This window comes from Pseudorca crassidens, chromosome X, assembly GCF_039906515.1.
Source record: "Pseudorca crassidens isolate mPseCra1 chromosome X, mPseCra1.hap1, whole genome shotgun sequence".
NCBI lineage: Eukaryota > Metazoa > Chordata > Mammalia > Artiodactyla > Delphinidae > Pseudorca > Pseudorca crassidens.
Genome location: NC_090317.1, coordinates 84,380,300 through 84,404,559, shown reverse-complemented (window position 1 = coordinate 84,404,559; position 24,260 = coordinate 84,380,300). Strand labels below are relative to the sequence as shown.

General features: G+C 39.5%; 1 protein-coding gene across 1 annotated transcript in view; it reads left to right on the top strand.

Annotated features, from left to right (window-relative positions):
• The window catches only part of NBDY (negative regulator of P-body association), a 40,798-nt gene extending 17,188 nt beyond the window's left edge, over nucleotides 1-23,610 (top strand). Inside the window, 1 exon segment of the mRNA XM_067724693.1 lies at nucleotides 17,783-23,610. The gene's annotated coding sequence lies outside the window, so the exon portion shown is untranslated.
• Nucleotides 23,611-24,260: the final 650 nt, after the last annotated feature.

Below are 24,260 nucleotides of genomic sequence, written 5' to 3'. Positions count from 1 at the left end.
TTTCATTAGGTCCCATTTGTTTATTTTTGTTTTTATTTCCATTTCTCTAGGAGGTGGGTCAAAAAGGATCTTGCTGTGATTTATGTCATAGAATGTTCTGCCTATGTTTTCCTCTAAGACTTTGATAGTTTCTGGCCTTACATTTAGGTCTTTAATTCATTTTGAGTTTATTTTTGTGTATGGTGTTAGGGAGTGATCTAGTCTCATACTTTCACATGTACCTGTCCAGATTTCCCAACAAAAATTATTGAAGAGGCTGTCCTTTCTCCACTCTACATTCCTGCCTCCTTTATCAAAAATAAGGTAACCATATGTGTTTATCTCTGTGTTTTCTAACCTGTTCCATTGATATATCTTTCTATTTTTGTGCCAGTACCATACTGTCTTCATTACTGTAGCTTTGTAGTATACGCTAAAGTCAGGGAGCCTGATTCCTCCAGCTCCGTTTTTCATTCTCAAGATTGCTTTGGCTATTCGGGGTCTTTTGTGTTTCCATACAAATTGTGAAATTTTTTATTCTACTTCTGTGAAAAATGCCAGTGGTAGTTTGATGGGGATTGCATTGAATCTGTAGATTGTTTTGGGTAGTAGAGTCCTTTTCACAATGTTGATTTTTCCAATCCAAGAACATGGTATATCTCTCCATCTATTTCTCTCACCTTTAATTTCTTTCATCAGTGTCTTATAATATTCTGCATACAGGTCTTTTGTCTCCTTAGGTAGGTTTATTTCCGGATATTTTGTTCTTTTCGTTGCAATGGTAACTGGAGTGTTTTCTTAATTTCACTTTCAGATATTTCATCATTAGTGTATAACAATGCCAGAGATTTCTGTGCATTAATTGTGTATCCTGCTACTTTACCAAATTCATTGATTAGCTCTGGTAGTTTTCTGGTAGCCTGTTTAGGATTCTCTATGTATAGTATCATGTCATCTGCAAACGGTGACAGCTTTACTTCTGCTTTTCCGATTTGGATTCCTTTTATTTCTTTGTCTCTCTGATTACTGTGGATAAAACTTCCAAAACTATGTTGAATAAGAGTGGTGAGAGTGGGCAACCTTGTGTTGTTCCTGATCTTGGTAGAAATGCTTTCAGTTTTTCACCATTGAGGATGATGTTTGCTGTGGGTTTGTCATATATGGCCTTTATTATGTTGAGGAAAGTTCTCTCTATACCTACTTTCTGCAGGGTTTTTATCATAAATGGGTGTTGAATTTTGTCGAAAGCTTTCTCTGCATCTATTGAGTTGATCATATGGCTTTCTCCTTCAATTTGTTACTATGGTTTATCACATTGATTGATTTGCGTATATTGAGGAATCCTTGCATTCCTGGAATAAACCCGACTTGATAGTGGTGTATGATCCTTTTAATGTACTGTTGGATTCTGTTTGCTAGTATTTTGTTGAGGATTTTTGCATCTATGTTCATCACTGATATTGGCCTGTAGTGTTCTTTCTTTGTGACATCATTGTCTGGTTTTGGTATCAGGGTGATGCTGGCCTCGTAGAATGAATTTGGGAGTGTTCATCCCTCTGCTATATTTTGGAAGAGTTTGAGAAGGACAGATGTTAGCTCTTCTCCAAATATTTGATAGAATTCGCCTGTGAAGCCACCTGGTCCTAGGATTTTGTTTGTTGGAAGATTTTTAATCACAGTTAAAATTTTAGTGCTTGTGATTGGTCTGTTCATATTTTCTATTTCTTCCTGTTCAGCCTTGGCAGGTTGTGCATTTCTAAGAATTTGTCCATTTCTTCCAGTATTTCCATTTTATTGGCATAGAGTTGCTTGTAGTAATCGCTCATGATCTTTTGTATTTCTGCAGTGTCAGTTGTTACTTCTCCTTTTTCATTTCTAATTCTATTGATTTGGGTCTTCTCCCCTTTTTTTCTAGATGAGTCTGGCTAATGGTTTATCTATTTTTTTTATATTCTCAAAGAACAAGATTTTAGATTTATTGCTCTTTGCTATCATTTCCTTCATTTCTTTTTCATGTATTTCTGGTTAGATTTTAATGATTTCTTTCCTTCTGCTAAATTTGGGGATTTTTGTTCTTCTTTCTCTAATTGCCTTAGGTGCAAGGTTAGGTTGTTTATTCAAAATGTTTCCTGTTTCTTAAGGTGGACTTGTATTGCTATAAATTTTCCTCTTAGAACTGCTTTTCCTGCATCCCGTAGGTTTCAGGTTGTCGTGTCTCCATTGTCATACGTTTCTAGGTATTGTTTGATTTCCTCTTTGATTTCTTCAGGGATCACTTCGTTATTAAGTAGTGTATTGTTTAGACTCCATGTGTTTGTATTTTTTACAGACCTTTTCCTGTAATTGATATCTAGTCTCTTAGCGTTGTGGTCAGAAAAGATACTTGATACAATTTCAATTTTCTTAAATTTACCAAGGCTTGATTTGTGACCCAAGATATGATCTATCCTGGAGAATGTTCCATGAGCACTAGAGAAAAATGTGTATTCTGTTGTGTTTGGATGGAATGTCCTATAAATATCCATTAAGTCCATCTTGTTTAATGTATCATTTAAAGCTTGTGTTTCCTTATTTATTTCCATTTTTTGATGATCTGTTCATTGGTGAAAATGGGGTGTTAAAGTCCCCTACTATGATTGTGTTACTATCGATTTCCCCTTTTATGGCTGTTAGTATTTGCCTTATGTGTTGAGGGGCTCCTATGTTGGGTGCATAAATATTTACAATTCTTTTATCTTCTTATTTGATCAAACCCTTGATCATTATGTAGTGTCCTTCTTTGTCTCTTCTAATGCTCTTTATTTTAATGTCTATTTTGTATGATATGAGAATTGCTACTACAGCTTTCTTTTAGTTTCCTTTGCATGGAAAATCTTTTTCCATCCCCTTACTTTCAGTCTGTGTGTGTCTCTAGGTCTGTAGTGGGTCTCTTGTAGACAGCATCTATATAGGTATTGTTTTTGTATACATTCAGCAAATCTATGTGTTTTGGTGGGAGCATTTAGTCCATTTACATTTAAGGTAATTATCAATATGTATGTTCCTATTCCCATTTTCCTTATTGTTTTGGGTTCATTATTGTAGGTCTTTTCCTTCTCTTGTGTTTCTTGCCTAGAGAAGTTCCTTTAGCATTTGTTGCAAAGCTGGTTTGGTAGTGCTGAACTCTGTTAGCTTTTGCTTGTCTGTAAAGGTTTTAATTTTTCCGTCAAATCTGAATGAGATCCTTGCTGGGTAGAGTAATCTTGATTGCAGATTTTTCTCATTCATCACTTTAAATATGTCCTGGCAGTCCCTTCTGGCTTGCAGAGTTTCTGCTGAAAGATCAGCTGTTAGTCTTATGGGGATTCCCTTGTGTGTTATTTGTTGTTTTTCCCTTGCTGCTTTTAATATGTTTTCTTTGTATTTAATTTTTAACAGTTTGATTAATATGTGTCTTGGCATATTTCTCCTTGAATTTATCCTGTATGGGACTCTCTGTGCTTCCTGGACTTGATTAACTATTTCCTTTCCCATATTAGGGAAGTTTTCAACTATAATCTCTTCAAATATTTTCTCAGTCCCTTTCTTTTTCTCTTCTTCTTCTGGAACCCCTATAATTCGAATATTGGTGCGTTTCATGTTGTCCCCAAAGGTCTCTGAGACTGTCCTCAGTTCTTTTCATTCCTTTTTCTTTATTCTGCTCTGCAGTAGTTATTTCCACTATTTTATCTTCCAGGTCACTTATCCATTCTTCTGCCTCAGTTATTCTGCTACTGGTCCCATCTAGAGTATTTTTAATTTCATTTATTGTGTTGTTCATCATTGTTTGTTTCATGTTCAGTTCTTCTAGGTCCTTGTTAAATATTTCTTGCCATTTGTCTGTTCTATTTCCGAGATTTTGGATCATCTTTACTATCATTATTCTGAATTCTTTTTCTGGTAGACTGCCTATTTCCTCTTCATTTGTTAAGTCTGGTGAGGTTTTATCTTGCTCCTTCATCTGTGGTGTGTTTTTCTGCCTTCTCATTTTGCTTATCTTACTGTTTTTGGCGTCTCCTTTTTGCAGGCTGCAGGTACATAGTTCCCATTGTTTTTGGTGTCTGTCCCCAGTGGCTAAGGTTGGTTCAGTGGGTTGTGTAGGCTTCCTGGTGAAGGGCAGTAGTGCCTGTGTTCTGGTGGATGAGGCTGGATCTTGTCTTTCTGGTGGGCAGGTCCACCACTGGTGGTGTGTTTGGGGTGTCTATGGACTTATTATGATTTTAGGAAGGCTCTCTACTAATGGGTAGGATTGTGTTCCTGTTTTGCTAGTTGTTTGGCATAGGGTGTGCAGCACTGTAGCTTGCTGTTCATTGAGTGAAGCTGGGTGCTGGCGTTGAGATGGAGATCTCTGGGAGATTTTCGCCGTTTGATATTATGTGGAGCTTGGAGGTCTCTTTTTGACCAGTTTCCTGACGTTGGCTCTCCCACCTCAGAGGCACAGCACTGACTCCTGCCTGCAGCCCCAAGAGCCTTTCATCCACGCAGCTCAGAGTAAAAGGAAGAAAAAGTAGAAAGAAAGCATTAGTAGAAGTACAAAGAAAGAATAGAGAAAGAAAGAAAGGAAGGAAGGAAGGAAGGAAGAAAGAAAGAAAGAAGAAAAGAAGGAGAGAAAGAAAGGAGGGAGGGAGAGAGGGAGGGACGTAGGGAGGAAGGAAGAAAGGAAGAAAGGCAGGAAGGAAGGAAAAAGGAAAGAAAGAAAAAAGATAAAGTAAAATAAAACAAAGTAAAATATAATAAAATTATTAAAATAAATAAATAATTATTAAGGAAAAAAATTTAAAATGGACTGATAGAACCCTAGGACAAATGGTAGAAGCAAAGCTATACAGACAAAATCTCATACAGAAGCATAAACATACACACTCACGAAAAGAGGAAAAGGGGAAAAAGTCATAAATCTTGCTCTCAAAGTCCGCCTCCTCAATTTGGGATGATTCGTTGTCTAAAGGTGGGAAGGAAGGAAAGAAAGAAGGAAAGAAAGAAGATAAAGTAAAATAAAGTAAAGTTATTAAAATAAAAAATAATTATTATGAAAAAATTTTTTTTAAAAAGACGGATAGAACCGTAGGACAATTGGTGGAAGCAAAGCTATACAGACAAAATCTCACACAGAAGCATACACACTCACAAAGAGAGGAAAAGGGGAAAAAATCATAAATCTTGCTCTCAAACTCCACCTCCTCAATTTGGGATGATTCGTTGTCAATTCATGTATTCCACAGATGCAGGATACATCAAGTTGATTGTGGAGCTTTAATCCGCTGCTTCTGAGGCTTCTGGGAGAGTTTTCCCTTTCTCTTCTTTGTTCTCACAGCTCCCAGAGGCTCAGGTTTGGATTTGGCCCTGCCTCTGTGTGTAGGTCGCCAGAGGGCATCTTTTTTTCGCTCAGACAGGACGGGATTAAAGGAGCCGCTGATTCCGGGGCTCTGGCTCACTCAGGCCGGGGGAAGCGTGGGGCACGGAGTGCGGGGCGAGCCTGCGGCAGCGGAGACCAGAATTCCATTGCACCAGCCTGAGGCGCGCCATGCATTCTCCTGGGGAAGTTGTTCCTGGATCCCGGGACCCTGGCAGTGGCTGGCTGCAGACTCCCAGGGAGGTGTGGATAGTGACCTGTGCTCGCACACAGGCTTCTTGGTGGCAGCAGCAGCAGCCCTAGCGTTTCCTGCCCGTCTCTGTGGTCCGCGCTTTTAGCCACGGCTTGCACCGGTCTCTGGAGCTCCTTTAAGCAGCGTTCTTAATCCCCTGTCCTCACGCACCAGGAAACAAAGAGGGAAGAAAAAGTCTCTTGCCTCTTCGGCAGCTCCAGACCTTTTCCCGGACTCCCTCCTGGCTATCCGTGGTGCACTAACCCCTTCAGGCTGTGTTCACACAGCCAACACCAGTCCTCTCCCTGTGCTCCAACCGAAGCCCGAGCCTCAGCTCGCAGCCCCGCCCGCCCCACCGGGTGAGCAGACTAGCCTCTTGGGCTGGTGAGTGCCAGTCAGTACTGATCCTCTGTGCGGGAATCTCCCCGCTTTGCCCTCCGCACCCCGGTTGCTGTGCTCTCCTCCGTGGCTCTGAAGCTACCCCCTCTGCCACCTGCAGCCTCCGCCCGTGAAGGGGCTTCCTAGTGTGTGGAAACCTTTCCTCCTTCACAGCTCCCTCCCACTGGTGCAGGTTCCGTCCCTATTCTTTTGTCTTTGTTTTTTCTTTTGTCTTTTGCCCTACCCAGGTACATGGGGAGTTTCTTTCCTTTTGGGAGGTCTGAGGTCTTCTGCCAGCGTTCAGTAGGTGTTCTGTAGGAGTTGTTCCACGTGTAGATGTATTTCTGGTGTATCTGTGGGGAGGAAGGTGATCTCCGCGTCTTACTCTTCCGCCATCTTCCCCTCCGGTTCTAATTCTTCTTAATTCAGTCTTGGAAGGTTATACCTTTCTAAGAATTTCTCCATTTTTTTCCAGGTTGTGCATTTTATTGGCATAGAGTTGCTTGTAGTAGTCTCTTACGATGCTTTGTATTTCTGCAGTGTCTGTTGTAACTTCTCCATTTTCATTTCTAATTTTATTGGAGTCCTCTCCCTCATTTTCTAGATAAGTCTGGATAATGGTTTATCAATTTTGTTTATCTTCTCAGGGAACCTGCTTTTAGTTTTATTCATCTGTGCTATTGTTTTCTTTGTTTCTATTTCATTAATTTTTGCTCTGATCTTTATGATTTCTTTCCTTTTACTAACTTTGAGCTTTGTTTGCTCTTCTTTCTCTAGTTCCTTTTGGTGTAAGGTTAGATTTTTTGAGATTTTTCTTCTTTGCAGAGGAAGCCGTGTATTATTATAAACTTCCCTCTTAGAACTGCTTTTGCTGCATTCCAAAGGTTTTGAGTCATCATGTTTTCATGGTCGTTTTTTTCTTGGTATTTTTTTATTTCCTCTTTGATTTCTTCAGTGATCTCCTGGTTATTTAGTAGTGTATTATTTTGCCTCTATGTGTTTTTATGTTTTACACAATTTTTCCTGTGATTGATATCTAGTCTCATAGCGTTGTGGTCGGGGAAGATAGTTAATATGATTTCAATTGTCTTAAATTTACCAAGGCTTACCCTAGATATGATGTATCCTGGAGAATATTCCATGAACACTTGACCATAAAGTGTATTCTGTTGTTTTCGGATGGAATGTCCTATAAATATCAATTAAGTCCATCTTGTTTAATGTATCATTTAAAGCTTAGGTTTCCTTATTTACTTTCATTTTGGATGATCAGTCCATTGGTGAAAGTGGCGTGTTAAAGTCCCCTACTATAATTGTGTTACTGTCAAGTTCCCCTTTTAAGGCTGTTAGCATTTGCCTTATATATGTTGGGTGCATAAGTATTTACAATTGTTATATCTTCTTCTTGGATTGATCCCTTGATCATTATGTAGTGTCCTTCTTTGTTTCTTGTAATTGTCTGTATTTTAAAGTCTATTTTGTCTGATATGAGAATAGCTACTCCAGCTTTGTTTTTTTTGGTTTTTTGTTTTGTTGTTTTTTTTGGTACACGGGCCTCTCACTGTTGTGGTCTCTCCCATTGCAGAGGACAGGCTCCAGACTCACAGGCTCAGCGGCCATGGCTCACGGGCCCAGCTGCTCCATGGCATGTGGGATCTTCCCAGACCAGGGCAGGAACTCATGTCCCCTGCATCGGCAGGTGGACTCTCAACCACTGTGCCACCAGGGAAGCCCTCCAGCTTTGTTTTGATTTCCATTTCCATGGAATATCTTTTTCCATCCCCTCAGTTTCAGTCTATATGTGTCCTTACGTCTGAAGTGAGTCTCTTGTGGACAACATGTATATGGGTCTTGTTTTTGTATCCATTTAGCCAGTCTATGTCTTTTGGTGGAGCATTTAAACCATTTGCATTTATGGTTGTTATCAATATGTATGTTCCTATTAACATTTTCTTAATTGTTTTGGGTTTGTTATTGTAGGTCTTTTCCTTCTCTTGTGTTTCCTGCCTAGAGAAGTTCCTTTAGCATGTGTTGTAAAGCTAGTTTGGTGGTGATGAATTCTCTTACCTTTTGCTTGTCTGTAAAGCTTTTACTTTCTCCATCAAATCTGAATGAGATCCTTGCTGTTTAGTGTAATCTTGGTTGTAGGTTTTTCCCTTTCCTCACTTTAAATATGTCCTGCCACTCCCTTGTGTCTTGCAGAGTTTCTGCTGAAAGATCAGCTGTTAACCTTCTGGGGATTCTATTGTATGTTATTTGTTGTTTTCCCCTTGCTGCTTTTAATAGTTTTTCTTTGTATTTAATTTTTGATAGTTTGATTAATTTGTGTCTTGGTGTGTTTCTCCTTGGATTTATCCTATATGGGATTCTCTGTGCTTCCTGTACTTGATTGACCATTTCCTTTCCCATATTAAGGAAGTTTTCAACTATAATATGTTCAAATATTTTCTCGCACCCTTCCTTTCTTCTTCTTCATAGACCCCTATACTTTGAATGTTCGTGTGTTTAATGTTCTACCAGAGTCTCTGAGACTCAATTCTTTTCATTCTTTTTTCTTTATTCTGCTCTGTGGTAGTTTTTCCACTATATTATCTTCCAGGTCACTTAGCCATTCTTCTGCATCAGTTATTCTGCCATTGATTCCTTCTAGAGAATTTTTAATTTCATTTATTGTGTTGTTCATCATTGTTTGTTTGCTCTTTATTTCTTCTACGTCTTTGTGAAACATTTTTTGTATTTTCTTGATTCTATTTCTGAGATTCTGGATCATCTTTACTATCATTACTCTGAATTCTTTTTCAGGTAGGCTGCCTATTTCCTCATATTTTTGGTGGGTGGGTTTTTATCTTCCTTCTTCATCTGCTGTGTGTTTCTCTGTCTTCTCATCTTACTTACTTACTGTGTTTTGAGTCTCCTTTTCACAGGCTGCATTTTCGTAGTTCCCGTTGTTTTTGGTGTCTGGCCCCAGTGAATAATGTTGGTTCATTAGGTTGTGTAGGCTTCCTGGTAGAGGGAACTGGTGCCTGTGTTCTGTTGGCTGAGACTGGATCTTCTCTTTCTGGTGGGCAGGACCATGTCCGGTGGTGTGTTTTGGCATGTCTGTGACATTATTATGATTTTAGGCAGCCTCTCTGCTAATAGGTGGGGTTGTATTCCTGTCTTGCTAGTTGTTTGGCATAGGGTGTCCAGCACTGTAGATTGCTGGTCGTTGAGTGGAGCTGGGTCTTAGTGTTGAGATGGCTATCTCTGGGAGATCTTTTGCTGTTTGATAGTACGTGGAGCCTGGAGGTCTCTGATGGACCAGTGTCCTGAACTCGGCTCTCCCACCTTCAGAGGCACAGGCCTGTCACCCAGATGGAGCACCAAGACCCTGTCAGCTACACGTCTCAGAAGAAAAGAGAAAATAATGAAAGAAAGAAAAATAAATAAAGTTATTAAAATAAAATTTATTTTAAATATTACAATTTACACTCTTTAAAAGTTATGAAAAAAACGAAAGAAAGTAGAGAGCAACCAAACTGAAAAACAAATCCACCAATGATAACAAGCACTGAAAACTATACTAAAAAAAACAAAAATAAAAATGGACAGTCAGAACCCTTGTACAAATGGTAACAGCAAATCTATACAGACAAAATCACACCCAGAAACATACACATACATACTCACAACAAGAGAAAAAGGGAAAAAAATTATATATATATATATATATAAAGAAAAGAAAAGAAAGGAAGAGAACAACCAAATCAATAAACAAATCTACCAATGATAATAAACTCTAAATAATAAACTAAGATAAACATAAAACGAGAAACAAATTAGATGTAGAAAGCAAACCCAAAGTCTAAAGGTGATCCCAAAATCCACTGCCTCAATTTTAGGATGATTCGTTGTCTATTCAGGAATTCCAGAGATGCAGGGTACATCAAGTTGATTGTGGCAATTTAATCCGCTACTCCTGAGTCTGCTGGGAGAAATTTCCCTTTCTCTTCTTTGTTTGCACCGCTGCTTGGGTTCAGCTTTGGATTTGACCCCGTCTCTGCATGTAGGTTGCCTGAGGGTGTCTTTTCTTCACTCAGACAGGACGAGGTTAAAGTAACAGCTGACTAGGGGGCTCTGGCTCACTCAGGCCGGGGCGGAGGGAGGGATACGGAATGTGGGACAAGCCTGCGTCAGCAGAGGCGGGGGTGTGAGCTTGCAACAGCCTGAGGCATGTCATGTGTTCTCCTGGGGAATTTGTCCCTGGATCACGGGACCCTGACAGTGGCGGACTGCACAGGCTCTTGGGAGGGGAAGTGTGGATAGTGACCTGTGCTTGCACACAGGCTTCCTGGTGGTTGCAGAAGCAGACTTAGCATTTCATGCCCATCTCTGGTGTCTGCACTGATAGCCACAGCTCGTACCTGTCTCCGGGGCTCATTTACACAGTGCTCTGAATCCCCTCTCCTCGCACACCCTGAAGCAATGGTCTCCTTTCTCATAGGCTGTTACAGACTTTTTCCTGGACTCCCTCCTGGCTAGCTGTGGCACACTAGCCCCCTTCAGGCTGTGTTCATGCAGCCAATCCCAGTTCTCTCCCTGAGATCTGATCTCTGAAGCTGGAGCCTCACCTCCCATTCCCCACCTGACCCAGTGGGCTTTCTCAGGCTGGTGAGTGCTGGTCGGCACTGATCATCTGTGTGGGAATCTCTCTGCTTTGCCCTCTGCACCTTTATTGCTGCCCTTTCCTCCGAGGCTCTGAAACTTCCCTCTGCCACCTCCCTTCTCTGCCAGTGAAGGGGCTTCCTAGTGTGTGGAAACTTTTCATCCTGCACAGCTCCCTCCCAAAGGTGCAGGTCCCTTCCCTATTCTTTTGTCTCTGTTTTTTCTTTTGCCCTACACAGGTACATGGGGAGTTTCTTGCCTTTGGGGAGTCTGAGTTCTTCTGCCAGCATTCAGTAGGTATTTTATAGGAGTCGTTCCACATGTAGATGTATTTCTGACATATTTCTGGGGAGAAAGGTGATCTCCACATCTTACTCCTCTGCCATCTTGAAGGTCACATGGATATTTTTTAGCTTAATATTTTGTTACTCTTTTCCATTTAATTGCACTTAGTACAGACAACATGGTTTACATGATACTGATTTTTAGTATATGTTGAGATTTGCTTTATGTTCTAGAGAACATGATGAATTTATAAGTGTTTCATGTGTGCCTGAAAATATTTTGTATATTCTAATTGTTTCATGTAGCATTCTATAAAAGTCCATTAAACTTGTTAATTGTATTGTTTGTCTTCTATATTACTGTTAATTCTGTTTGTCTGCTACATCTATCCATTATTGAGAGCAATTAAAAATCTCCCACTGTAATTGTAGATTTGTCAAATTCTTGTAGTTCTGTAAGTTTTTGCTTTATATATTCAAGGCTTTATTATGTGCATACTAGTCTAAAATAGATACACTTTTTATCTTTTATAGTGACTCATTTGACCTTTTTGAATTTAAAGTCTACTTTGATAGACTTTGTTTTGGATGATATTTCTGTTTTCTATCCTTTTACTTACTTAATTTCTTTATTTCCTTTCTTTTATTTTTCAGAGAATTTTTTGCCAAAAAAATTGAATGCATTGGTTTACTTCTGAATTTACCAGTAGGATTTATAATTAGAATTAAGGATAAACTTCATAGCTCCAAACATTATTTTCTTCACCAATTTTTTATTTTATGAAACTTCAACTCTTCAGGAACATCAAAAGCCATCCTTCATGTAGATACGTCTATTGTTTATTTTTCTACATATTTTTTCTCTTTGTAGATATATAGATAGATAGATAGATAGATAGATAGATAGATAGATAGATATACACTTTTTTTGCTGAACCTTTTGGAAGTAACTTGCAGCTATTGTGACACCTCAACCTTAAACACTTTGATGTGTATCTCTTAGGAGCGAGTGCATTACTATTATCACACTCAGAAAAATTCAACATTGATGCAATTATCTAATATACTATTCATGTCAAAGTTCTCCAGTTGTCTTAACAATATCCTTTATATCTTTTTATTTGTTTTGATCCAGGATCCAGTCAAGAATCATGCACCATATTTAGCTGTCATGCCCCTTTAGTCTTTTAAAATCTCGAATTGCACCTTCCCATCCTTTTCTTTTAATTTTTCATTACATTGGCATTTTGGATGAGTCCAGGCAGTTGTCCTACATTCATCCCACAATCCAAACTTGTCTGCTTTCCCAAGATTAATTTGAGCATTTTTAGTAAGAAGTCTACATAGGTGATGCTCTGTCCTTGCTATTGCATCACATCAAGAGGCACAAAATGCCATTTGGTCCCATTCATTATTGACGATGTTAAGTTTGTTGACCTTGTTTAAAGACTTTTTTAAGAGCAGTTTTAAGTTCACAAAAAAATTGAGAGGAAGGAACAGAGATTTCCCATATGCCCACTGCCCCTACACAGGCATAGCGCCTTCTCCATTATTAACATCTCGTACCAGATTTGTACATTTGTCACATTTGATGAACGTACATTGACATATCATTATATTCCAAAGTCCATAGTTATATTTTTACTCTTGAACAATATACATTCTTGCTGTTATACATTCTATGAGTTCGCACAAATGTATAATGACATGTATTCATCATACAGAGTATTTTCAGTGCCTTTAATATCTTCTGTGCTCCACCTATTCATCCCACTGCCTCAACCCCTGGCAACCACTGATCTTTTTAGAGACTCCATGGTTTTACCTTTTCCAGAATGTCGTGTAGTTGGAATCATACATTATGTAGTCTTTTCAGATTGTCCTCTTTCCCTTAGTAATATGCATTTATGCTTCCTCCATGTCTTTTCATGACCTGATAGCTCATTTATTTTCAATGCTGAATAACATTCCATTGTCTGGATGTACCAGTTTATTTGTCCATTCATCTACTGAAGGCTGTATCCAAGTTTTGGCAAGTATGAATGAGGCTGCTATAAACTGCCATGTGCAGGTTTTTGTGTGGATATGAGTTTTCAACTCTTTTGGATAAACATCAAGAATCATGATTTTTTATATTTATAGTTATATTTATACATTTATTTCTTCTTTTATATGTACACATATATTTTTTGAAACATTAGACAATAAGTTGCCTCATGACTCAAAAACACTTCAGTATGTGTTTCCTAAAGACCTTATTTATTTTTTACCAATTATGCCAATAAATGTCCTTTAGGTAAAGAGAAAGAAAAGAAAATCTGGTCCAGGATCCACTCCAGAATCATATGTTGCATTTAGTTGTCATGTCTGTTTAATTTTCTTTAATCTGCAATAATTTCTTAGACTTTCTTTGTCTAAGAAAAAAATGTTTTTGAAGATATAACACAGTTATTTTATAGAATTTCCTTTGATTTCAGTTTTCCGAGCTTTCCTCATGGTTAGATTCAGCTTATGTACTTTTGTCAAGGAATACCACTGAAATGAGGTTTTTTTCTTCTCAGTGTTTTATATTAGGTGGTGCACAATGTCAAATTGTTCTTTAACTTTCAATTTCTTGTTACAGAATGCTGTTCAGGAGATGTCAGAATGTAAGGCTTTGATGCCCTTCAGTGACTTTATGAATAGCTATGTGGGTACTTTTTACTTTCTCCTTGGGAAATAGTCACACTTTTTTGGAAACAGGTGAAATTATAGTTTATAAATAGCATCGTATTCCTTGTCTACGTTTATAGAAGTGCTCAGCATTAAAGGGAGTTCTCATGTCTATTCTGCCATAATATTTTCCTTCCTCAGAGCATTTATGTAGCCTGGCTGGTTGTCTGTCCATTTCTCTCTCCCAGAAGAGATTGTTTTTTCCATTTCTGTCTCCCAGAAGAGGTTAACTTGTTTTCTTTCTTTTTTTTTTTTAAGAGAAAGAAGGTTTATTCAGGGAGATACACACTCCATAGACAGAGTGTGGGCCATTTCAGAAGGCAAGAGGCCTCAAAATATGGGGTGGTCAGTTTTTATGGGCTGGGTAATTTCATAGGCTAATGAGTGGGAGGATTATTGCAACTATTTTGGCAAAGGGGCGGGGATTTCCAAGAATTGTGCCACTGCCCACTTTTTCACGTTTTATGGTCGGCCTCAGAACTGCCATGGCACCTGTGGGTGAGTCTTTTAGCATGCTAGTGTATTACAATGAGCATATAATGAGGCCCAAGGTCTACTGGAAGTTGAATCTTCCGCCATCTTGGACCTAGATGGTTCTAACCAGTTTATGTCGTATCCTCAAGGGCTGTGTCATTCTTTTAGAGGTTGTGCCATGCCTCCTTCTCTCTTGTTTCCTTCCCCCCTCAGAGATTTTACTCCCATAATCTTCTGGGAAGCAGAGGGGTGATGGTCTCTCTTCTGTAGCTGCTTGAGAGCTGACTAGAAGTGTTAACCCTGCCTGTCAGGGAATAAAACTCTCTGGATGCCTGATCTAGTGACCCCAGTGGCAGGATGGCTTCTTGTTTTGAGTCAGAGGGTAGTAAGGACTGGAATCCTGGAATCCTCATGTAGCCAACATCTTGATGTCAAACTGTTGTAACTGCTTCTGTAGCCTTCCTATGAATCTTCTTGAAGATGAAGCACTTTTTGCAACAGCATCAGTACAACAATAACTGTTTATAAATGACAAAAGACTAAAGCATGCATGGTTAAACATCTGATTACAGTGAAATCGATAAAGAAGCTTGGTTACTGTTGTGACATACAACATTTTAAGATAACAACTACAACTATAGCATTATACCAGGACATATCCAAATTTCAGAAAATTTATATAATTTTTAGAATGTCTATATTAATGCCATTCATCCATACAGTGTATTTTAAGTAGGTTTATTGCTCATGTGATAATGTTCTCCATGTAATTTAACATACCAAATAATACTAGTTAAATATCTTTTGTTAAGATACCTCAGGGGCCCTCTAAAGCATCCCAAAGTTAGCTGGAAGTCAAAAGAAATTGAATTAAAATTTGTTACTTGGGAAGTTTGTGAAAAACTTTCAAAACACTTGGTCAAATAAGATCATAGGTCACTGTGAGACAATACTTATTCCTTAACCAAAGTTAAAAGAGATCTCAAAAGCAAATACAGATCACTTAAAGGCAAAGAAACTCATACAACCTGTTACTAAAAGCAGCATTTTAAGAAAACTTTGGAGGGAGAAACCAAATCCATTCTTGCCCCAGCCCACTCCCAACAAAATCCATTTACCCAACTAAGTTTCCTTTTCCTTTTCCACAAACCTTTGACAACTTTTTGTATCTATGTTATTTTGTCCATTTTCTTTCCATTTAGGAGCAACCAGCTGTAGGACAAAAATTGCTCTTTTCCCTTAAGAGAATGTAATGCCCTTCCTCACACCTTCTTTTGTTTAAAATACACACCCTACATTCCTTAAGCAACCATAAACTGTGTTCTGCACCAGGACTTTGTAGATTGGTAAACATAAATACTAATGATTTCTAAAAACATATGCTTTCTTATAGAGAATAACTCAGGGTGGCACCAAATATATTTATCATTAGTGCTAAATACCTTTAGTTTCTCTGTTCAGTAATTTATATCTCAGTAACTTATTTTATTTGGGAATAACCTAGCTATTAAATAAACTTCCATCACTTAACTTAGAACAACTCTAAATATCAAGTAAATTTCCAAATATCTGGAGAGATTCTTTAATTTTTATTGTAGTATAGTTGATTTAAAATGTTGTGTTAGTTTCTGCTGTACAGCGAAATGGATCAGTTATATACATATACATATATCCATTCTTTTCTAGATTCTTTTCCCATATAGGTAATTACAGATTATTGAGTAGAGTTCCCTGTGCTATGCAATACGTCCTTCTTGGTTATCTATCTTATATATATTAGTGTGTATACGTCAATCCCAATCTCCAAATTTATCCCTTCCCCCATCCCCCTGGGTAACCATAAATTTGTTTTCTATATCTGGGACTCTATTTCTGTTTTGGAGGTAAGATCATTTGTACCATATTTTTAGATTCCACATATAAGCGATAGCATATGATATTTGTCTTTCTCTGTCTGACTTACTTCACTCATTATGACAATCTCTAGGTCCATCCATGTTGCTGCAAATGGCATTACTTCATTCCTTTTTATGGCTGAGTCATATTCCATTGTATATATGTACCACATCTTCTTTATCCATTCCTCTGTTGATGGACATTTATGTTGCTTCCATGTCCTGGCTATTCTAAATAGTGCTGTGGTGAACATCGGGATGCATGTATCTTTTTGAATTATGGTTTTCTCCAGATATATGCCCAGAGTAGATGACTGGATCATAGGGTAACTATGTTTTAAGTTTTGTTCTCCATAGTGGCTGTACCAATTTACATTCCCACCAACAGTGTAGGAGGGTTCCCTTTTCTCCACACCCTGGAGAGATTCTTTTTAAGTACACATTCCTAAAACATAATTATTCCTAAAAAGTTCATCAAGATTGGGGAAGACAGTGGAAGAGTAAGACGTGGAGACCACCTTCCTCCCCACAGATACATCAGAAATACATCTTCACGTGGAACAACTCCTACAGAACACCTACTGAACACTGACAGAAAACCTCAGACCTCCCAAAAGGCAAGAAACTCCCCATGTACCTGGGTAGGGCAAAAGAAAAAAGAATAAACAGAGACAAAAGAATAGGGATGGGACCTGCACCAGTGGGACAGAGCTGTGAAGGAGGAAAGGTTTCCACACACTAGGAAGACCCTTCACAGGTGGAGACTGCAGGTGCCAGAGGGGGGAAGCTGAGGAGCTGCGGAGGAGAGCACAGCAACAGGTGTGTGGAGGGCAAAGCAGAGAGATTCCTGCACAGAGGATCAGTGCTGACCGGCACTCACCAGCCTGAGAGGCTTTTCTGCTCAGCCGGCGGGGCGGGCGGGGACTGGGAGCTGAGGCTCGGGCTTCAGTCGGATCGCAGGGAGAGGACTGGGGTTGGCGGCATGAACACTGCCTGAACGGGCTAGTGCGCCACACCTAGCCAGGAGGGAGTCTGGGAAAAAGTCTGGACCTGCTGAAGAGGCAAGAGACTTTTTCTTCCCTCTTTCCCGCTGCACGAGGAGAGGGTATTAAGAGCGCTGTTTAAAGGAGCTCCAGAGATGTGCGCGAGCGGCGGCTATCACCGCGGACCCCAGAGACGGGCATGAGACACTAAGGTTGCTGCTGCCACCACTAAGAATCCTGTGTGTGAGCACTGGTCACTATCCCCACTATCCCTCCCGGGAGCCTGTGGAGCCCGCCACTGCCAGGGTACCGGGATCCAGGGACAAGTTCCCCAGGAGAACGCACGGCGCGCCTCAGGCTGGTGCAATGTTACACTGGCCTCTGCTGCTGCAGGCTCATCCCACATTGTGCCCCTCCCTCCCTGCGGCCTCAGTGAGCCAGAGACCCCGAATCAGTGGCTTCTTTAACCCTGTCCTGAGTGAAGAACAGACGCCGTCTGGCGACCTAAGCTTAACCCTGGGAGCTGTGCGAACAGGGAAGAGAAAGGGAAATCTCTCCCAGCAGGCTCCGGTCCAGCGGATTAAATCTCCACAATCAACTGGATGTACTCTGCATCTGCAGAATACCTGAATACACAACGAATCATCCCAAATTAATGAGGTGGACTTTGAGAGCACGATTTATTATTGTTCCCCTTTTCCTCTTTTTGTGAGTGTGTAAGTGTATGATTCTGTGTGAGATTTTGTCTGTATAGCTTTGCTTTCACCATTTGTCCTAGGGTTCTATCCATCTGTGTTTTTGTTTTTAATTTTCAAAAAAAATTTTTCTAGGGCTTCCCTGGTGGCGCAGTGGTTGGGAGTCCGCCTGCCGATGCACGGTATGCGGGTTCATGCCCCCGTACAGAAAGATCCCACATTCCATGGAGCGGCTGGGACCGGGAGCCAAGGCCACTGAGCCTGTGCGTCCAGACCCTGTGCTTCACAACAGGAGAGGCCACAGCAGTGAGAGGGCTGTGTACGGCAAAAAACAAACAAAAAAATGGCTTAATACTTATTTTTTATGTTAATTTATTTTATTTTGCCTTTATTTTATTTTCTTTTATCCCCTTTCTTGCTTTATTTCTACCTTTTCTCCCTTTTATTCTGAGCCATGTGGATGAAAGGCTCTTGGTGCTACAGCCAGGAGTCAGTGCTGTGCCTCTGTGGTGGGAGAGTCAACGTCAGGACACTGGTCCACAAGAGACCACCCAGCTCCACGTAATATCAAATAGTGAAAATCTCCCAGAGATCTCCATCTCATCATCAACACCCAGCTTCACTCAACGACCAGCAACTACAGTGCTGGACACTCTATGCCAAACAACTAGCAAGACAGGAAAACAAAACCACCCATTATCAGAGAGGCTGACTAAAATAATAATAAGTCCACAGACACCCCAAAACACACCACCAGACATGGACCTGCCCACCAGAAAGATAAGATCCAGCCTCATCCACCAGAACAAAGGCACTAGTCCTATCCACCAGGAAGCCTACACAACCCACTGAAACAACTTTAGCCATGGGGACAGACACAAAAAGCGACGGGAATTACAAACCTGCAGCCTGAAAAAAGGAGACCTGAAACACAGTAAGATAAGCAAAATGAGAAGACAGAAGTATACACAGCAGTTGAAGGAGCAAGAAAAAAACCCAACAAACCTAGCTAATGAAGAGGAAATAGGCAGTCTACCTGCAAAAGAACTCAGAATAATGATAGTAAAGATGATCCAAAATCTTGGAAATAGAAGAGACAAAATGCAAGAAACATTTAACAAGGACATAGAAGAAATAAAGATAAAACAAGCAATGATGAACAACACAATAAATGAAATTAAAAATACTCTAGAAGGGATCAGTAGCAGAATAACTGAGGGAGAAGAACAGATAAGTGACCTGGAAGATAAAATAGTGGAAATAACTACTGCACAGCAGAATAAAGGAAAAAGAAGGAAAAGAACTGAGGACAGTCTCAGAGACCTCTGGGACAACATTAAACACACCAACATTCGAATTATAGGGATTCCAGAAGAAGAAGAGAAAAAGAAAAGGACTGAGAAAATATTTGAAGAGATTATAGTTGAAAACTTCCCTAATATGGGAAAGGAAATAGTTAATCAAGTCAAGGAAGCACAGAGTCCCATACAGGATAAATCCAAGGAGAAACATGCCAAGAAACATATTAATCAAACTGTCAAAAATGAAATACAAAGAAAACATATTAAAAGCAGCAAGGGAAAAACAACAAATAACACAAAAGGTAATCCCCATAAGGTTAACAGCTGATCTGTCAGCAGAAAATCTGCAAGCCAGAAGGGAGTGGCAGGATATATTTAAAGTGATGAAGGGCAAGAACCTACAACCAAGATTATTCTACCCATCAAGGATCTCATTCAGATTTGACAGAGAAATTAAAATCTTCAGAGACAAGCAAAAGCTGAGAGAGTTCACCACCACCAAACCAGCTTTACAATAAATACTAATGGATCTTCTCTACACAGGAAACACAAGAGAAGGAAAAGACCTACAATAATGAACCCAAAACAATAAAGAAAATGGGAATAGGAACATAGATATCGATAATTACCTTAAATGTAAATGGATTAAATCCTTCCACCAAAAGAAACAGACTGGATGAATGGATACAAAAACAAGACCCAAATATATGCTGTGGACAAGAGACCCACGTCGGACCTACAGACACACACAGACAGAAAGTGAGGGGAAGGAAAAAGATATTCCATGCAAATGGAAACCAAAAGAAAGCTGGAGTAGCAATTCTCATATCATACAAAATAGACATTAAAATAAAGAGCATTAGAAGAGACAAAGAAGGACACTACATAATGATCAACGGATTGATCCAAGAAGAAGATATAACAATTGTAAATATTTATGCATCCAACATAGGAGCACCTCAATACCTAAGGCAAATACTAACAGCCATAAAAGGGGAAATTGACAGTAACACATTCATAGTAGGGGACTTTAACACCCCACTTTCACCAATGGACAGATCATCCAAAATGGAAATAAATAAGGAAACACAAGCTTTAAATGATACATTAAACAAGATGGACTTAATGGATATTTATAGGACATTCCATCCAAAAACAACAGAATACACATTTTTCTCAAGTGCTCATGGAACATTCTCCAGGATAGATCATACCTTGGGTCACAAATCAAGCCTTGGTAAATTTAATAAAATTGAAATTGTATCAAGTATCTTTTTGGACCACAATGCAATGAGACTAGGTATCAATTAAAGGAAAAGATCTGTAAAAAATACAAACACATGGAGGCTAAACTATACACTGCTTAACAAAGAAGTGATCACTGAAGAAATCAAGGAGGAAATCAAAACATACCTAGAAACAAATGACAATGGACACATAGTGACGCAAAACCTACGGGATGCAGCAAAAGCAGTTCTAAAAGGGAAGTTTATAGCAATACAATCCTACCGTAAGAAACAGGAGACATCTTGAATAAACAACCTAACATTGCACCTAAAGCAATTAGAGACAGAAGAACAAAAACCACCAAAGTTAGCAGAAGGAAAGAAATCATAATGATTAGACCAGAAATAAATGAGAAAGAAATGAAGGAAATGATAGCAAAGATCAATAAAACTAAAAACTGGTTCTTTGAGAAGATAAAAATAATTGATAAACCATTAGCCAGACTCATCAAGAAAAAAAGGGAGAACACTCAAATCAATAGAATTAGAAATGAAAAAGGAGAAGTAACAACTGACACTGCAGAAATACGAAAGATCATGTGAGATTACTGCAAGCAACTCCATGACAATAAAATGGACAACCTGGAAGAAATGGACAAATTCTTAGAAATGCACAACCTGCCAAGACTGAATCAGGAAGAAATAGAAAATATGAGCAGACCAATCACAAGCACTGAAATTCAAACTGTGATTAAAAATCTTCCAACAAACAAAAGCCCAGGACCAGATGGCTTCACAGGCGAATTCTGGCAAACATTTAGAGAACGGCTCACACCTATCCTTCTCTAAATCTTCTAAAATATAGCAGAGGAAGGAACACTCCCAAACTCATTCTACGAGGCCACCATCACCCTGTCACCAAAACCAGACAAGGATGTCACAAAGAGAGAAGACTACAGGCCAAATCAGTGATGAACATAGATGCAAAAATCATCAACAAAATACTAGCAAACAGGATTCAACAGCACATTAAAAGGATCCTACACCGTGATCAAGTGGGGTTTATTCCAGGAATGCAAGGATTCTTCAATATACGCAAATCACTCAACGTGATACACCATATTAAAAAATTGAAGGAAAAAAACCATATGATCATCTCAAGATATGCAGAGAAAGCTTTCCACAAAATTCAACACCGATTTATGATAAAAACCCTGCATAAATAGGCACAGAGGGAACTTTCCTCAACATAGTAAAGGCCATATATGACAAACCCACAGCCAACATCGTCCTCAATGGTGAAAAACTGAAAGCATTTCCACTAAGCTCAGGAACAAGACAAGGTTGCCCACTCTCAACACTCTTTTTCAAAATAGTTTTGGAAATTTAGCCACAGAAATCTGAGAAGAAAAGGAAATAAAATGAATCCAAATTGGAAAAGAAGAAGTAAACCTGTCACTGTTTTCAGATGACATGATACTATACATAGAGAATCCTAAAGGTGTTACCAGAAACTACTAGAACTAATCAATAAATTTGGTAAAGTAGCAGGATACAAAATTAATGCACAGAAATCTCTGTGCAAAATTGCCAAAGCAATCTTGAGAACGAAAAAACGAGCTGGAGGAATCAGGCTCCCTGTCTTCAGACTATACTACAAATCTACAGTAATCAAGACAGTATGGTACTGGCACAAAAACAGAAAGATAGATCAACGGAACAGGATAGAAAGCCCAGAGATATACCCACCCACACATGGTCACATTATCTTTGATAAAGGAGGCGGGAATGTACAGTGGAGAAAGGACAGCCTCCTCAATAATTGGTGATGGGAAAACTGGACAGGTACATGTAAAAGTGTGAGATTAGATCACTCCCTAACACCATACACAAAGTTAAGCTCAAAATGGATTAAAGACCTAAATGTAAGGCCACAAACTATCAAACTCTTAGAGGAAAATATAGGCAGAACACTCTATGACATAAATCACAGTAAGATCCTTTTTGACCCACCTCCTAGAGAAATGGAAATAAAAACAAAAATAAACAAATGGGACCTAATGAAACTTCAAAGCTTTTGCACAACAAACGAAACCATAAACAAGACTAAAAGATAACCCTCAGGGGCTTCCCTGGTGGCGCAGTGGTGGAGAGTCCGCCTGCCGATGCGGGGGACACGGGTTCGTGCCCCGGTCCGGGAGGATCCCACATGCCGTGGAGCGGCTGGGCCAGTGAGCTATGGCCGCTGAGCCTGCACGTCCTGAGCCTGTGTTCCGCAACGGGAGAGGCCACAACAGTGAGAGGCCCGCTTACCGCAAAAAAAAAAAAAAAAGATAACCCTCAGAATGGGAGAAAATATTTGCAAATGAAGCAACTTAAAAAGGATTAATCTCCAAAGTTTATAAGCAGCTCATGCAGCTCAATAGCAAAAAAACAAACAAACAAATCCAAAAATGGGCAGAAGACCTAAAAAGACATTTCTCCAAAGAAAGTATACAGCCTGCCAACATACACATGAAAGACTGATCAACATCACTAATCATTAGAGAAATTCAAATCAAAATTACAATGAGATATCATCTCACACCTGTCAGAATGGCCATCATCAAAAAATCTAGAAACAATAATTGCTGGAGACGGTGTGGAGAAAAGGGAACACTCTTGCACTGCTGGTGGGAATGTGAATTGGTACAGCCACCATGGAGAACAGTATGGAGCTTCCTTAAAAAAACTACAAATAGAACTGCCATATGACCCAGCAATCCCACTACTGTGCATATACCCTGAGAAAACCATGATTGAAAAAGAGTCATGTACCAAAATGTTCATTGCAGCTCTATTTAAAATAGCCCAGAGATGGAAACAACCTAAGTGCCCATCATCAGATGAATGCATAAAGAAGATGTGGCACATATATACAATGGAATATTACTCAGCCATGAAAAGAAAAGAAATGAGCTATTTGTAATGAGGTGGATAGACCTAGAGTCTTTCATACAGAGTGAAGTAAGTCAGAAAGAGAAAGACAAATACCGTATGCTAACACATATATATGGAATGTAAGAAAAAAAATGTCATGAAGAACCTAGGGCTAAGACAGGAATAAAGACACAGACCTACTAGAGAACAGACCTGAGGATATTGGGAGGGGGAAGGGTGAGCTGTGACAAAGTGAGAGAGAGGTATGGACAATATACACTACCAAACATAAGGTAGATAGCTAGTGGGAAGCAGCCGCATAGCATAGGGAGATTGGCTCTGTGCTTTATGACCGCCTGGAGGGGTGGGATAGGGAGGGTGTGAGGGAGGGAGACCCAAGAGGGAAGAGATATGGGAACATATGTATATGTATAACTGATTCACTTTGTTATAAAGCAGAAACTAACACACCGTTTTAAAGCAATTATTCCCCAATAAAGATGTTAAAAAAAAAAAAGACACACTCCTACTAGAGAATGGACTTAAGGATATCAGGAGGCGGAAGGGTAAGTTGTGACAAAGCGAGAGAGAGGCATGGACATATATACAGTACCAAACATAAGGTAGATAGCTAGTGGGAAGCAGCCGCATAGCACAGGGAGATCAGCTCTGTGCTTTGTGACCTTCTGGAGGGGTGGGATAGGGAGGGTGGGAGGGAGGGAGACCCAAGAGGGAAGAGACATGGGAACATAGGTATATGTAGAACTGATTCACTTTGTTATAAAGCAGAAACTAACACACCATTGTAAAGCAATTATACCCTAATAAAGTTGTTAAGATAATAATAATAAAGATTCTTTCACTTCAGAATTAGGAAAAAAAGAGACAAATACCATATGCTAACACATATATATGGAATTTAAGAAAAGCAAATGTCAGGAAGAACCTAGGGTAAGACAGGAATAAAGACACAGACCTACTAGAGAATTGACTTGAGGATATGGGGAGGGGGAAAGGTAAGCTGTGACAAAGTGAGAGAGTGCCATGGACATATAAACACTACCAAAAGTAAAATAGATAGCTAGTTGGAAGCAGCCGCATAGCACAGGGAAATGAGCTCAGTGTTTTGTGACCACCTAAAGGTGTGGGATAGGGAGGTTGGGAGGG